The sequence below is a fragment of the Ursus maritimus genome, unplaced genomic scaffold (assembly GCF_017311325.1).
Source record: "Ursus maritimus isolate PB19 unplaced genomic scaffold, ASM1731132v1 scaffold_7, whole genome shotgun sequence".
NCBI classification, from domain to species: domain Eukaryota; kingdom Metazoa; phylum Chordata; class Mammalia; order Carnivora; family Ursidae; genus Ursus; species Ursus maritimus.
Genome location: NW_024426885.1, coordinates 16465912 through 16477014, shown reverse-complemented (window position 1 = coordinate 16477014; position 11103 = coordinate 16465912). Strand labels below are relative to the sequence as shown.

Genomic DNA, 11103 nt, shown 5'->3' with positions numbered 1-11103 from the left:
AGTATGTCACTAGCTTTTATTTTGTTTGTGGTTTAAGTATTCCATACAATAGCAAGCTGGGAATGTATTTTATTGGGGAAGAAGAGTAATCTATTCCTTTCCGCAAAACTCAAACCAAGATGAATTCAAAGTTCCCCAAAATAACTGCTCTGTAGATTATAAAGCAGCACAGGAATTCCAGGCATGAATCACTCATCTTTTTGAGTAAGCGATCAGGAATTCTAAAGCTTTGGAGAATGGGGGCTGTTGGGGGCTCGGGAGTGGAAGGGTCCGTTCAACTTTGGATTGGTGCAGGGGACAGAGAGTGAAACCTTCATGTGGAGAANGAGTGTCAATACAACAGTGAGTGATTAAAGTCAGACACAAATTCTAGCAAAAGAAGCAGGTGCCTTCTCTAATTGTTGCCACCTGTAATTGTTGACAAACAAAATAAATGATGCACCAAGCTGATGTCTCCAGGAGGAGCGGGCTGGAAACTGCCACTAAGCAATGCTCTTAACCTACATGATAACTGCAGACCTAGGCCAAGGGTCAAGGACTTCTGGGCCTTTGAAACTGTCCTGAGAGTACTGCACTTGACTCCTTCATGCACTAAAAATAACCCATCTTTCCTTCTCTCCATTTCTTCCTTCCTTCCTTCCTTCCTTCCTTCCTTCCTTTTCTTTTCCTTCCCTTTCCTTCTCTTCCCTTTTCTTTCTTTCTTTCTTTCTTTCTTTCTTTCTTTCTTTCTTTCTTTCTTTCAGAGAGCATGCACATGGGGTGAGGGGGATGGGGGACAAGGAGAAGCAGAGAGAGAAGGAAGAGAAAATCCCAAGTAGGCTCCGTGCACCCAGTATGAGCCCAATGCAGCATGATCTCACAACCCTGAAACCATGGCCTGAGCCAGAATCAAGAGTTGGATGCTTAACCAACTGAACCACCCAGGCGCCCCTCACTTTCTTTTTAAGAAAATTAGTGACATTTAGATTTCCTGAATATAAAAATAACTTACATTATGCCTTCTAGGAAAAAAACACAAGAAAGTATAAGGAAAAAAATCAAGTTACCTATAATTTTTCTGCTCTGAAATAATCACACAATATGAAAAAGAATACTACTAAAATTAACATTTTAGTATTTTTCCTTAATTTTCTATACAGATATAGTCATAAAAAATCAGAACCATGATGAATATCCAGTTTTGTATCCTGCTTTTTCACTCAACATTATATAGTGAGCGTTTCCTCATATCCTTCAATATCCTTAGAAACATGATTTTTCATGGCCGTATAACATTCTATTGTATGGATATACAATGATGAACTTAACCATATCCCTGCCTTAGACACTTAGATTGTTTGTAGCTTTTTCATTATCATAACAGTCCTGTGATGAACATTTCCTAACTTATTTTTAACAACCTATAGGGAAAACTTTGTGTTCTGCATGGGAAATTGACTAACATGGTAAGAAAAGACACGCCACCGCATTATTAGGAAGAAGTTTCAAAAGAGTGTGCCCATCAAAGGTTTAGACGTGTGTGCTCTCAAGGGAGCAGCTCCACTGGATAAGCACAAAATCATCCTTCATTTGCTCACCATTTCAGGACTTGAGTCCAAGTGGTCTGGAACAACACTGGTTACAACATAGGTCAGACCACAATCAGCTCCCTCTTATCGTGTCATTATGTCTCACCTACATACAGCAGCACAGAAACTTGGAGATAAGGAAGCATTTGGCAAAGTGGCATTTGCTAGATGATCAATGATCATGACAAAATGATGAAGGAAGGAAAGGAATCTGCTCCCCACTGCCCTTCGTTTGTTTTCACTGTAGCAAAACATACATAACATTTCCCATTTTAACCATTTTTAAGTATGTAATCCAGCATCATTAAGTGCATTCACACTGTTGTGCAACCATCACCACCATCCATCTCCAGAAAGTTCTCATCTGGCAAAATTGAAACTCTGTACCCATTAAACAACTCTCATTCCCCTCTCCCCTCAGCCCCTGGTGACCACCATCCTACTTCTGTCTCTGCAAATGTGACTACTCTAGGTACCTCATATAAATGAAATCATACAACATTTGTCCTTCTGTGTCTGGTTTCTTCCAGTAGGCACATTTTCAGGCTTCATCCATGGTGTAACATGTATAGAATTTCATTCCTTTTTAAGGCTTAATAATACCCCACTGTATAGATAGACCACTTTTATTTATCCCTACCAAAAATACTGATGAACATTGGGTTATTTCTACCTGTTCACTATTGTGAATAATGCAATTTTTCACACACTTGAACATTCATGTGCAAGTAGCCGTTGGAGATTTTGCTTTCAATTCTTGTGGGTCTACACCTAAGAGTGGAATCGCTGGGTCATAAGATAAGTCTATGCTTAATTTTTTAAGGAATTGCCACAGCACTGTACCATTTTACATTCCCACTAACAACATGGGAGGGTTCCCCTTTCTGCACATCTTTATCAACTAGTCATTTTCCTTCCTCTTCTTCTTCTTCTTCTTCTTCTTCTTCTTCTTCTTCTTTTTTTTTTTTTTTTTTAGTAACAGCCATCTTAATGGGTATGAAGTGGAATCTCATTGTGGTTTTGATTTGCATTCCTCTCATGACTAATGACATTGAGCATTTTTTCATAGGCTCATTGGTTAGTTGTGTATCTTCTTTGAAGAAAGGTCTATTAAAGTTCTTTGCCCATTTCTGAAATGCATTCCTAAAGGAGTCTGCTTTTGATGGGACAGACAGACACAGCATCAGAGGGCTTTCCACCCACAGCATTTGGTGGTAGGAACAGATATTGATTCCCCAAAAGCACAATTAAGAAGGGGATTATTATAAGGCAAAGGGAGCCCCTCCTGGGATCCTGGTACAGGAAGTTTAGCAGGCCTCTGGGGACCTGGAAAGGCATCAGGCTGCTACCCTATGTTTTTCTCTCTGGGGTGGTGTCGTCCTGTCTCTGCCTCTCCTTGCACGTCTGCTGTCCCTGTGTGAGGCATGTAACCTCTGCTTCCCACCCTCAAGCTAAGCAGCTGGCTTCCCAGGACACATGCCCAAGCCTCATCTTCACATGACCTTAGGGCTCCATGGGGGCCCCCAGTAAAATCCAGCTTCTCTGTCCCCATTCAGCATTTCCCCTCTGAGGTCAGGAGCCCCTGTGACCCAATCAGCTGGGACCAGAGGGCCAACCACATAAGGCAAACATTGCCAAATTGGCCCCTGCCTTCAATGAGGGCTGTGGTTGGAGAGTAACTTCAAAGAAGGGCATACCGGAGGGTGGCCATGATGGCTATGCTCAGCATCTGGAGGAAAACTTCAAAGGTTTTCAACAATCTAATATTACATTATTATAGCTATTTCTCAAACACCCAAGAGTATTCTACACTTGATATTATTTACCTTCAGCTTGATGTCTTTGTCTTTCAGGGCAGTGCAGCTATAAGGTCCAAAAGGCAACATTCAAAGTTGATGTGACAGAAGTGTGTCCAATGCTAAGGACAGTTCATAAGCTTATGACTGCACTTCAGTTCCCAAGGCTGAGTATTGATCTAAACAAGGCAAACTGACTTGGGACAGAATATTTGTATATGAATGTGCTCTCAGCTGGTCTCCCTGGTGTTAAATGTAAGCTATATTCTCTTCCCGTCTTATCATTTGGTTCAAAAAGAAAAATGGCAATTTTAGAGCAGTCAGCATGGGTAGAAGGGGAAGAGGACAGCATTTAAGAGCAGTCCCTAGAGTCAGCCTTGGGGGGACCCAGACACCCTTTGAAACATGATATTTTAATTAGTATTTACAGGTCACTGCTGACCTGTAATGCAGCTAGTAAGAGAAAATGTCTTGTAATTAGGACAAGAACCTATTGCAGGTGAATTCCTGTTTGAAATGCAAGCCCAGGGTAAGTCATGAATGCTCTCACTGTTAGCCCCAGCCCCTCCATCTTTGGCCATTCACATTAGTCTCTGAGAAAGGAGAGGACAGTTCTGTCTTTCCTTGTCAGGGGATGACCGATCCAACCCAAACCCCTTTCCCATTAAATGGTGCCTTTGGAGAGAAACCTTGTGAAGGGTAAAATGGGGGAGGCAGACAGTCAGACGATGAGAGGACTTCAAGACAACACCTAATGGCAGGTGCACTCGGAGGACCTGTTTCCTCCAGGATGGAGGGAATGAGGTGGGACAGCACATTGTATTGTTGATTACCACGCCTTTTTAAAAATACTAACAGACTTCATCTGTTAGAGCAGTTTAGGTTTACGAGAAAATGGAGTAGACAGTACACCACTACCCTCCCCTCATACGCAGTGTCCCCTATTAGTAACATCCTGCATTAGTGTGACACACGTCTTACACTGGTATTGCCCATATTAATACAATATCTTTAACAGATGTCCATAGTCTAGCTTAGGGTTCATTTTTTTGTGTTGTCCAGGTTATAGGTTTTAACAAATGCAAAATGTCATGTATCCACTGTTACCATACAGAATAGTTTCACTGCCCTAAAAATCCCCTGAGTTCCACCTAGTCACCCCACCCCCTCCTTGAACCACTGGTGACCACTGAGATTTTTATTGTCTCTGTAGTTTTACCACCATGCCTTTTTAATGAAAACTTCTGGAACAGCAGGGAACATCGGTCAGCATGGGATTAGAAGAGCAACGGCCTCGGTTTACCGAGCACATCCTTACTTTGTGCCAGGTACTCTCTCAGGCAATATGCAGGCATTAGCACAGCTAATTCTCACGATAACATAGAAGCTGTTACTATCTCATTCTAAAGGTAAGGAATTAGGGTTTAGAGAACTGGGTAAGCATTCAGATGACATAGCCAGGAGAGGTATGGACCTGGTCCCAGAACACAGACTATAGAGACTACACTTAACCCCTGCACTACTCACCCCAATTTCTGACTATTCTAAAATGAACATCGTGACCATTTTTTTTCCTCTGGCACCAAATGAAATGATAGGGAGATGTTATGATTTGCTATTATTATTATAGATCTGTTCCACTGGTCTTAAAATCTACAAGCTTATTTAGAATATAACATGTACACAGGGAAAATAACCACACTTCTCTTTGTCTTAAAATAAAGTTACTTAGGGGTGCCTGCGTGGCTCAGTCATTTAAGTGTCTGCCTTCACCTCAGGTAATGACCTCAGGGTCCTGGTATCGAGCCCTGCATCAGGCTCCCTGCTGAGAAGGGAGTCTGCTTCTCCCTCTCCCTCTGCCCTGCCCCCCCCCATGTGCTTGCTCCCTCTCTCTTTCTCTCTCTCTCAAATAAATAAATAAAATCTAAACAAAAAAAAAAATGAAGTTACTTAGCAAAAATAGCCAAAATGGGACTACCTCAAACTCAAAAACTTCTGTGCATCAAAAGACACAAACAAGAGAGTGAAAAAGCAGGCTGCAGAATGGGAGAAAATCATGTATCTATAAGGGGATAATATCCAGAATTCCTACATCTCAACAACAAAATCATCAAATAACTTGATTTAAAAATGAGCCAAGAACCTGAATGAACATTTCTCCAAAGATGATCTACAAATGACCAACAGGCATATGAAAAGATGCTCAACAGCACTCATCATCAGAGAGATGTAAGTCAGAACCACAATGAGTTACTGCCTCACGCCCGTCAGGATGGCTACTACGAAAAATAAATGAACAGAAAACAACAAGTGTCTGTGAGGATGTGGAGAAATTGGAACACTTGCGCCATATTGATGGGATTATAAAATTAGAGCAGTCACTATGGAAAACAGTGTGGCGGTTCCTTAAAAAATCAAAAAATAGAACTACCCTATGACCCAACGACATTACTTCTGGGTATATATCCAAAAGAATTGAGAGCGGGGTCCCAAAGAGCTGGTTGCACACGCATGTTTACAGCAGCACTATTCACAATAGCCAAGAGGTAGAAACAACACAAATGTACACCGACAGATGAATGGACAAGCAAAATGTGGTATGCACATACTGTGGAATATTACTTAGCCTGGAAAAGGAAAGAAACATGGGTAAACCTTGAGAACGGTATGTGAAGTCACAAAACGTGACTGAATAAGCCAGTCAAAAATGACAAATACTGTATGATTCCACTTACATGAGGTCTGGAAGGTAGTCAAAGTCATAGAAACAGAAAGCAGAATGGTCGTTATCAGGGGCTGGGGGAGAAGGGAAAAGGGGAGTTATTTTTTAATAGGTATAGAGTTTCAGTTTTGGAAGATGAAAAGGTTCTGGAGATCTGTTTCACAACAATTTGAACGTGTTTAACACTACTGAACTATACACTTAAAAATGGTTAAGACGGGGGTGCCTGGGTGGCTAAGTTGGTTAAGTGTCCAACCGTTGGTTTTGGCTCAGGTCACGATCTCCTGGTTGTGGGATCGACCAGGAGGGGCCAAGATTGAGGAAGACACCGAGGGCACGACAGAGAAGTTTCTTGGTAGAAGGCTTCCTCTGGACTCCTTCATCAATGTCTCTCAGAGCCAGCGGAAACTGCCCACACGCCAGGGCAGAGACTTCCGCAGGCCTCAGCACTGGCCCCGCTGCTGCCCAGGGTGCCCAAGCCAGCGCCCACTGCCCCCTGCCCTACCCTACCCTAACTCGGAGGCCAGCGGGGCCCCCCTCCATGCTACTCGGCGCATCTCCCCACCACCGGCCCCATGCCTGCAGGACGCTTGGCCACCCCATTTACCACTGCCATGGATCACAGTGCCCTCCCCTGTCCCCCCACGTGGGCCTGCTCCCCCCCAGCAAGGATCCTCTGCACAGTTCGTGGCTCCATACCCGCCTGTTCTCCCCCCCAGACCCCCGCCCCGGCTGCCTCCACATCAGCCAAGCTTCCTCCTCCGGTGAGCCGCCCCATTCTTCCAGGGAGACTGCACCTGCTGACTGGGGCTCTGCACACACAGATGCGAGGACCAGGGTGCCAGAGCCCTGGGCCAGTGCATCCGTTTGATTTTAGAACTGTAGGTCAGCGGTGAGTAGCCGTAGCACCCCGGTTTTGTACCCAGGGGGTTGTGTGTGCAAGGCTGCAGCCTGGCATCCCTGCAGTCATGTTGGTTTGTTTTCAGTATGATTTCTAAGTCTTTAATGTTGATGGACTCCTAAGTTCGGGTGGAAAGCTTCCCAGTTAGAACTGTGGTCCTCCCGTTGCAGCTTTGTTTAATGAGCATGCTCCATCAAAAACAAAAAACAACAACAACAACAACAAAAACCCCAAAAAACCTCAGCCTTAAAAAGGGAAGAATTCTGACACCTGCTACAACACAGACGAACCTTGAAAACATTATGCCTAGTGAAAGAAGCCAGACACAAAAGGACAAACACTGTATGATTCCACTTGTACAAGGTACCTGGAGCCATCAAATTCACAAGAGGGTAGAAAGCAGATGCTGGAGTGAGATGGGAATGGGGAGTTGGTGTTTAAGAGATACAGAGTTTCAGTTTTACAAGATGAAAAAGGTCTGGAGATGGACGGTGGTGACGGCTGCATAACATCGTGAATGGACTTGATGCCGCCAAGCCACACACTCAAATATGGCTAAAATGTCAAATTTTATTATGTCAAATGTTACATATATTTTACCACAATTTTTTAAAATTACAAAAAATGAAGTTTTCTACATTTTTTTCTTCCAAATGAAATCAGCCTGTTCATAAAGCTTAACCGCCATAGGAAATGTGTCCAGGTGACGAGGAGCTTCTAAAGCTTCTAAAGCTGAGACTATTGGAGAGAAGGAATGAGTAATTGCAAGAAAAGGGAAGATGAGCAGAGGCCTGCTCCCTTGACCAGCTGCTGGCTCCTAAGAATGCTGAGATTTGAGCATCATAAAGATCAGCTTGCTTACTGCTCACAGCATCCCCAAGGTACCTGTGGGCGGACTGAGGCACAGGCACGTTGAAGTCAACTTGCCCAAAGTCACACATCAACCAGTAAGCAGTGCCAAGATCCAGACCCTGAGGCCACATTCTTAACCACTGTGCTATTCTGCCTCAGAGGAGGTAAGGGACCAACAAGCCAAAGGCATGGATGCAAATAAGGGACAAGAAGATGAGGACCTGCCCACCTGTGCTGGGTCCGAATGTGAGCTCGTCCAACCATGGCACCCACTCTAGCAGGCAGCGGTGATCTCTGAACCCATTTTACAGACAAGAAACCTGAGGTCCAGACATCATTAAGTCAGCTTCCCTAGGTTCCCTCACCGGTAAGCCCCATCTTTACTCATCAATCCTGGCTCCTCCCCACTTGCTGGTCTTAGTTTGAAAATTACTGGAAAATCAAGGGTTCTCCGCATTGTGCTGTTTCTCGGAGGCAGAACTGGCCCAGCTTGCCAAAGCTGTTTCCTTCATTTTTAACTTTAGAATTCCAACCTTTCCCAATTGTGGGCTGCTGTGAGGTGCTGTGACCATTTCACCTCTTTCCCAAAGATGAAGAGTCAGGTGAGCAACTGTGGCTGGAAGGGCTGCGTGGCCAAAGACAGGGAGGGACAGAAATGACCGAGGTCACGGTGATAGGCGGTGCCAGCCTGAGCCCCGTGTTTTTGAAGCACAAGATCCTGTCTCGGGTGGAGGAAATTATGAAGCTAGAGGAAAATGTTGAAAATGGGAATCCACCAACGTGGCAGGATTTACTCAAGATTTTTTAGGCTAAATGCTGTAGGAAACAGCAGCAGATGGGGGCACCATATTGCAGGGAGCACTGTGGAACTTGGTCCAATGCGAGGAAACACACAGGTTCCAAAATCACGTAAACGCAACTGGGGAAAATGTGAAACAATTTGTTGTGGTTGAGAGCAGTTAAACTTGTCACACACACTAATGAGTTCAGGATACCCAAGAAACAGACCTCCGGCCAAATCCGGCAGCAGCCAGAGGCCAGAAGCAACAGGGCTTCTCCCAGGAGCAGAATTCAGGACTAACAAGGGCTCGGGGACTTTTCTGAAAGAGTAGTCTTGGATGAGCCAGGGAGGGGGTCGTTCCGGTCAGCTGCTATGGTGCGAAGAGTAAACGGGATGCTCTGATGCCTGGACAGAATCAGCCATCAAGTCTGGTCAGGCTCCCACATTCGTAGCATTCCTCTCTGCCTCCCCCCGCTCCCCGGCTGCCTTCCTGAGCCAGATGCCCATCACCTCCCTTCTGCTGCCAGATGCAGCTTCCCTCTGCCACGTGACTGCCCAGCTCGAAAACCTCCGGGGCCCCCCACTTCCTCCAGATACACCTCCAACCCCTCAGTGGCTCCCCCACGCGTCTCTCAGACCAACTTCCCACAGCTGCCAGGTCATCCTCACTGTTTCCAGGTCGCATTGGACAGTGCCATGAGCATCTCAGGACGGGGGTGCTGTCTGCCCATCATAGATTCTCAGTGACTGCTTGCTGGATGGGTACCGCCAACCTCACATGCTTTAGAGTCAGCAGACTCGGGCTGGAATTTCAACCCCACCACTGAATAGCTTTGTGATCTCCGGTAAGTTAACTAACCTCTCTGAGCCCCACTTTCAATTTTGGAAAAGGGGACAAGGGTGTCTTTCTCACAGGCTCATTTCAAGAATTAAGTGAGACAAAATATGTCAAATGCTTAGTCAATAATAACGTCTTAATAAATGCTTTAAAAATCCCTCCCCTGCTTATCTGAAAGCCACATGTGCCACAGCACCTGTCACTCTCAAGAATTAGGGACGGAGAGAAGTACCACCAAATAAAGGATCTGGGGGGCATTGATGAAAGGAGCTGTTTTGTTATATGGTGTCCAGCTTTAGTTATTTCATAAGAAAGACAGCGGAGAGAAAACAGGCTAGAGAAAGAATTTTTAAAGGATTGGATGAAGAGGAAAGAAAAACAAGCCAAAGATAATTATTGATTCCAAAAGAATTGGAGACATAGCCCAAGTGTTTGGTCTTCCAGGGAGATCATAAAACCCGCCCGGTGCTTGTGTACTTCAGCTGCTCCAAGAGAAGTATTATCAAATCCAAGGGCAGTAAATTTCGAATAACTGAAGGCACATTTGCTTTATGAGGTTGGGCTTGTTCTATTCCCTGGGAAGGAAGGAAAATTCCTCTCACTGTCATCCCTTCAGCCACCCATCTCTGCCAAACCACAGGGGCCTGGCTTCCTCGTTACACAGAACTTGCCCGGATGACTGTCGTCCAAGCCCTGGTGGAAATTAGACGAACAAGGGTCAGAGAGGTATCTGTGTTGCTAAGAAGGTCCTCACACCCACTGTCTACCACCATCCACCCCCAGCTCAGCCCCCATTCAATTCTCCCATGCCCTAATCCTCCTAGATGGAAAGCATTATCCTCTCCTTCTTTATCCCAAAGTATTAAGATTTTGTGAAACTTTTTTTCAAGTCGCAAGATGCAACACACGAGTGTTGGCAAAATCATTCAGTGGATTGCGATCAACTTTTTTTTTTTAATGAAACAGAAAATAACATAGTGCACCACATGTGGTAATGGTAAGAACCATTCGATGAAAGTTTTGTCTCGGTCTATAGATAGGAAGATGTATTTCTTACTGTGGGTCTCAGTTGAAAATGGTCAAAAAACTGATTTGGGTACCTATGCAAAACCGGTTATAATCTTCATGTTTGACTCCTTTTCCTACCTTAACACAAGGAAAGGTCCAGGAAATATTTGTGCAGGAGTAAGTGATGAAGTGTGGGGTAGCTAGAGCCAGTATTTGAAGAGTAAGGAAACAGATCTAGTAAGAGAAAAAAATGTAAGAGTGTCTTTGGGAAAATTTCTCTTGCCTTTGGGGAGAGTTGGCTCATTTCAAGTCTCTAAGACCTGGTTCATGTGGCATAACCGAAGTCTTAATTGGACAAACTATCCACTTAATAACTTCCCCCTTCCGGATGTGCTTTATATCGTGTGAACCTAATACAAGTGTATTTCAGAACTGGGGCAGCGACATGAGCAACTCATAATCAGGAATGGATCAAATTGCCATTTCATCACAAGTGTCATGTTTGCTTAAAGTTTTCAGTGACAGAGTGCACATTATAGCAAAAACTGGAAAAGATCTAAATGTTCATTGGCTGAGGATGAGATTAACAGTGACCTATCCATACAGTGGAATGCTCCTCAGAAATTAAAAGGAGTGA

General features: G+C 44.4%; 1 pseudogene; it reads left to right on the top strand.

Annotated features, from left to right (window-relative positions):
• Positions 1–6344: 6344 nt before the first annotated feature.
• Positions 6345–6854, top strand: LOC121101199 (annotated as a pseudogene).
• The last annotated feature ends 4249 nt before the right edge of the window (positions 6855–11103 follow it).